Genomic DNA, 5,547 nt, shown 5'->3' with positions numbered 1-5,547 from the left:
AGTGTGCAGGAGGCAGCTGATCGATGTTTCTCTCTCATCGATGTTTCTAGCTCTCTATCCCTCTCCCTTCCTCTCTGTAAAAAATCAATAAAATATATTAAAAAAAAAAAATGACATCCCAGACACAGGAGCTTAGAGCTCATGTGACATTGAGTTTGCCTTCTGCTTGGTGGTGTGGTATATAAGAGAGCATGACAGGCATTCCCTGCCCAGAAGGCACTTACAGTGAAATCCAGAAAACCAGGCTCACTAGAAAACAAAATAACAAGGCCTGACTGGGTATGATGACAGGAGCTACGGAGATAAGTTAACTGAAATTGGGGGCAGGGCGAGGGTGCAGCTCTCTGGGGCACCGTTAGAAAAGGTTTCCTGGAGAAAGCAGACTTTGAACTTGGCCCTGGAGACAGCTTAAATCCTGGGTCCCCTGTTATAGTTTCTGAGGGCAGGCCCTCTGGACCCACTCCTGAGTTTTTAAGTCACAGCTGCAATTTTACTTTTGTCTGGATGATTGTTCAGTTTGTAACCATTTCCCCCTACAAGACCCTATGTTCTGTGAGGGCGGAGAACAGATTGGATTTTCCTCGCCTGTGTATCGGGGGCAGCACACAGTGTTATTCCTGTTTTACAATGAGAAAACAGTGCCTTCAGGCTCCTGCGACATCCATCAATATCTGTTGGGTGTCTGCGTGAGTAAATGAGTGAATGGTAAGGTAGAGGGATAAAGCTTTCAGGGTGTGGAAATGACACAAGCAAAGGGCAGAGGCAGGAACACAGTATTGTTACCCCTTATGTTTGTACAGTGCTTTATTGCCCACAAAATGCACTGGTACGTGGTCTCTTTTGATCGCTACCTTCAACTGCCTTGTTTGACCCTGTGCAATGAGCAGGGCAGGTTTTACAATGAGAAAACGGTAAGTTCAGTGATTTACCCCAAGTTTCACGGCTTCTTAATATGAGTTCAGACGTGAACCTGGTGTTCTAACACACAGTCCGGTACAATAACTAAACTACCCTCCGCCTTGGCCTTGCCCAAAGGGGAACATCTGGTGAGATGTTTGTTGAGACATGTCTGGAGGGGTGATCAGGGGCCAAGTCACTGAAGGCCTTACGTTTCAGGCTAAAGAGTTCGGACTTTATCTTCTAGCTGGTGACAACCTTTGGGAGGATTTTTAAAAGCCATTTAATAAAGAATAAATATTAATGGTATTTGTGAGGTACGGTATAAGTTTAATTGCACATTAATATTTATTTAAAATAAACACACCGAAAGTAAGTTTAATTTTAAGACCAAGAGTCAAAGAGCCAGGAGTCAAAGGAGTCACCTCTACCAGACTCAGAGGATTGTTCATCACACACAGCTTGGAGCAGCGCTATAGTCCAGGCATCATGACACAGAGGTGACGGAGATGCAGGTCATTGTCAGGATGGAGAGATCGTGTGAGCAGCTAGAGCCAGCTCAAAGATCATTATTGCCATCCCGAATAATGGAGGATGTGTGTTTGAGCTGAAAAAGCCCTGAGGCATCACCTCAAAACGGCAAAGGCAGAACTTCAGTTCCTAGGACGTGCCTGGGATGAAGCCCCTGCAGCCTTTCCTCTGGGACCGCCCCGGAGCCAGATGCAGCTGCTGTTGACAAATCAGACCACAAGGATAACAAAGCCCCCATTTGTACACCAACAGCTCACTTTACTGTGAGGCAGTATCTGGGAAAAGCAGAACCATCTGCAGGTGTTTCCTCACAAAAGGCCCCAGGAAGAGCCTGATGATTTGGGGGGAAGGGCAGGCATGTTCCTATCCCTATCACTGCCACGGCCAGCCATGGGTCAGGGTGTCCCTCTGATATGTCTGGAATAAGGAAAGGATTGAAAAGCACAAACCTATGCCTAACCGGTTTGGCTCAGTGGATAGAGCATCGGCCTGCGGACTAAAGGGTCCCAGGTTCGGTTCCGGTCAAGGGCATGTGCCTTGGTTGCGGGCACGTCCCCTGTCAGGGCGTGCAGGAGGCAGCTGATCGACCTCTCTCATCGATGTTTCTGACTTTCTATCCCTCTTCCTTCCTCTCTGTAAAAAATCAATAATATATATATATTTTATATAAAATATATATAAACCGGTTTGGCTAAAATATATATATATTTTAAAAAATGCCATCATCGGAGTCTTCAGGCAAGTAGGAATCTTTTAAAAAAACAAACAAAAAAACAAAACCACAAACCTAGGTTATTTGTAAGTTGTTTGATCCCAGGAAGGGGACTGGGCCATTAGATCTGGTTCTATGAAATAGGTATTAGAATTGTTCTGCATGAACCCATGGATTAGAAGTAGGAAAGATCTAAAGAACTTTCTAAGTGCCAGGACTAGACTTCAAAGACAGCATGAAGCTGTCTCCAAAAGTCAGTGAGTGCCCGAGCCGGCTTGGCTCAGTGGATAGAGCATCGGCCTGCGGACTGAAGGGTCCCAGGTTCGGTTCCGGTCAAGGGCATGTACCTCGGTTGCAGGCACATCCCCAGTGGTAGGTGTGCAGGAGGCAGCTGATTGATGTTTCTCTCTCATCAATGTTCCTAACTCTCTATCTCTCTCCCTTCCTCTCTGTAAAAAATCAATAAAATATATATTGTTTAAAAAGTCAGTGAGTTCCCTGACACTGGACATATCCACATATAGACAGGAGAGATGATGTGGAGGAGATTCGAACTCTGGAAGGATGTTTGGATCAAATGGCTCTTTTGATCATGAGTTGCAATCCTATTTATTGGGTGGTGGTTGTCAGTGCTATTGATGTTAAGAAGAAAGGTTCCAGTGACTGACGTGATCAGAGAAGGATATTGAAGCACTTCATTCCTCCATGTATTAGATCCATGCTCTGCTAGGCATTATTCTAAGCACTTGGGATATTAGGGTGAAGAGAGAGACAATTACTACCTTAAAGGAAGCAGAGCACAGACGTACAGTTTAGGGAGAGGGAAAGGGGTTAGAGCAGGAGTTAAGGGCCACCTACTGTGCGTAAGGCACCATTAGATGCTTTTATGTACAGAAGTCCCCCTTATCCATGGGGATACTGTCTAATACCCCCAGTGGATGACTGTAACCGTGGATAGTACCAAACCCCATAAATATTATGTTTTTTCCTATACATACATACCTTTTCACTTAAACACTTTATAGCTTCTCTTCGGTGTACCAAACTGCCAGTTTCACTGCTCTTCAGCTTTGGGGCCATTATTAAATAATTATTAAGTATTATGGTGTCAGCCCGAAGTGGCATTGACCTATTAACCAGAAGATCACGGTTTGATTCCTGGTCAGGGCACATGCCTGGGTTTCGACTCCATCCCCAGCGTAGGGCGTGCAGGAGGCAGCCGATCAATGATTCCCTCTCATCATTGATGTTTCTATCTCTCTCCTTCTCCCTTCCTCTCTGAAATCAATCAAAAATATTTTAAAAAAATATTATGGTGTTATATGGGTACTAGATTTATCAGGGTGACCATTTCATAAGTTATGTAAATGTCTAATCATTTATATGGTTTGTACACCTAAAACTAATATATTGTACATCAACTGTAATTGAAAAATAAAACATTATTTTAAAAAAGGAAACGAACACTACATGACTGGCTTACATAAAGTAAGAGTGAAGAAACATTTTTTAAAAACTCAAGTAAAAAGTATGAGCCAAGGATTTTAGTTTTAAACTTTCAGAACTCAAGAAATCTTATATTCAAGAACTCCTGCTGACAATTCTACAAGGGGTCAAGTTTCAGCTAATTAAGAGATGATTGGAAAAGTTTGGCAAAAGAACAGATAATGAAAATTGAATAGGTTTAATTATAAATCTAAGACTAAAATACGGAGATACGAATTAAAGAGCATTCTCTGACAAGGTAGAAATACAACTTAAATTGGGAGCAAAGGGGACATGTAGAATAAGCTCAATAATTGGTGCACAGGTTGTACATGGGAGTCAGAGGATATAATTTAAACCAGCACACTACATAGTAGAAACCTAGGTGGTAAGGGTGCTATGGAGTGAGAGCTGAGGTCCTGAGGCATTCCAGCATAGACCACCTCCTCTATCCTGCTGATGGCTTCACCTAAGCTTCCTCATGCTCTGACCCTTGTGGTATCTTTTAACATTTCAAGCATTAAATAGGCTTTAGACAAACCTGAAACCAAAGGTCCTTATGATGTTGATTAAATTTAGCTTTAAATCTTAGCTCTAGAAATCATATCTCTTTATATATACACACTCAGAAACCTAGCCTTCCCCCGGATAATCAGCAAGAACATTAGCCTGAATCTGACTAATGGTCACAAGGTCCACACTATGACAGGCTAACGGTAACATCTTTTTATTTTTATTTTTAATATATTTTTATTGATTTCAGAGAGGAAGGGAGAGGGAGAGAGAGATAGAAACATCAATGATGAGAGAGAATCATTGATTGGCTGCCTCCTGTACACCCCCTACTGGGGATTGAGCCCGCAACCCAGACATGTGCCCTTGACTGGGAATCGAACCCAGGACCCTGCAGTCTGCAGGCCGACGCTCTATCCACTGAGCCAAACCAGCTGGGGCAACATCTCGACCTAAGTTATATTTCAGCTCCTGAGCCCTAAGGTGGAATGACTCCTGGCTACTCTATCATGAAACCAGGAGGGACACAGGAACAGACCTCAGAACTGTCCCCAGTACCGGAAGAAATGACTTACTACCCTTCCCTCACCTCTGACCAATCCGCTCCCAGAATGATCCTCCATCCTCTCACCCAGTGTCCCGTGATTTTACCTTCTATAATCTGTAACCTATACACTATTGGGGAGTTCAGGTTTTTGTGCATTAGCTTCCAGTTCTCCTGGGTGGTGCTGTTTGTAATAAAATAGCCAATATTTCTCCGCTGCAAAAAAAAAGAAAAGAAAAAATAAGCGTTACTTGAACACAAGGGCTTATACTGGGACAGTTGACCTGGTAACTGTTATGGCTGCTACGTCACATACAGGTGGGTAGGGTAAAGGGAGAGTTCACAACACGGGAGGGCTCATCACACTACTCCAATGCAGGCACTTTAAAACTTATGAATTGTTTAATTCTGGACTCTTCCCTTTAATATTTTCAGGCTGAGGTAGACCACGAGTAACTGAAACCATGGACACAAAACCGCGGATAAAGGGGGATTTCCAATTCTTTCAACAAGCGGTGACTTGCCCTTCAGTAGAGGAGCCAGAATGAGAGGCTAAACGACTGGCGAGGCTTCTATGAACAGCACTTGAACTCTGCGCCAACTGGCTGTTTCAAGAGGGGGGAGCCGATCTCTCCATATCAGCTTCCTCTTGTGTGAAATGAGGATGGTGACAGCATCCACCTCAAGGCCTGAAGATTCAATGAGGTGAAGGGTGCTCAGTTAACCACAGCGACCATTGCCTTTGCCAGAGGCTGCACCGCCAATGACGGCCAGGCCTGCTTTGGAGTCTCCCCGGCACCCTCCCGCGGGGGATGCGGCTCCCCAGGAGGAATTACGCTTTTTTGGTCGCAGCCTCGCCAGGGAT

At 44.2% G+C, this 5,547-nt stretch overlaps 1 long non-coding RNA gene across 1 annotated transcript; it reads right to left on the bottom strand.

Moving 5' to 3' along the window:
* Positions 1-1,225: 1,225 nt before the first annotated feature.
* LOC102760025 lies at positions 1,226-5,023 on the bottom strand. The gene is made up of 2 exons (XR_001516072.1): positions 4,790-5,023; positions 1,226-1,626 (listed from the first exon to the last, which is right to left on the bottom strand). It is a non-coding gene; the product is annotated as an uncharacterized LOC102760025 (long non-coding RNA).
* Between the last annotated feature and the right edge of the window lie 524 nt (positions 5,024-5,547).

This window comes from Myotis davidii, unplaced genomic scaffold, assembly GCF_000327345.1.
Source record: "Myotis davidii unplaced genomic scaffold, ASM32734v1 scaffold109, whole genome shotgun sequence".
In the NCBI taxonomy this organism is placed as follows: Eukaryota; Metazoa; Chordata; class Mammalia; order Chiroptera; family Vespertilionidae; genus Myotis; species Myotis davidii.
The sequence above is the reverse complement of the archived record's forward strand: the minus strand, read 5'-3'. Positions and strand labels throughout refer to the sequence as shown.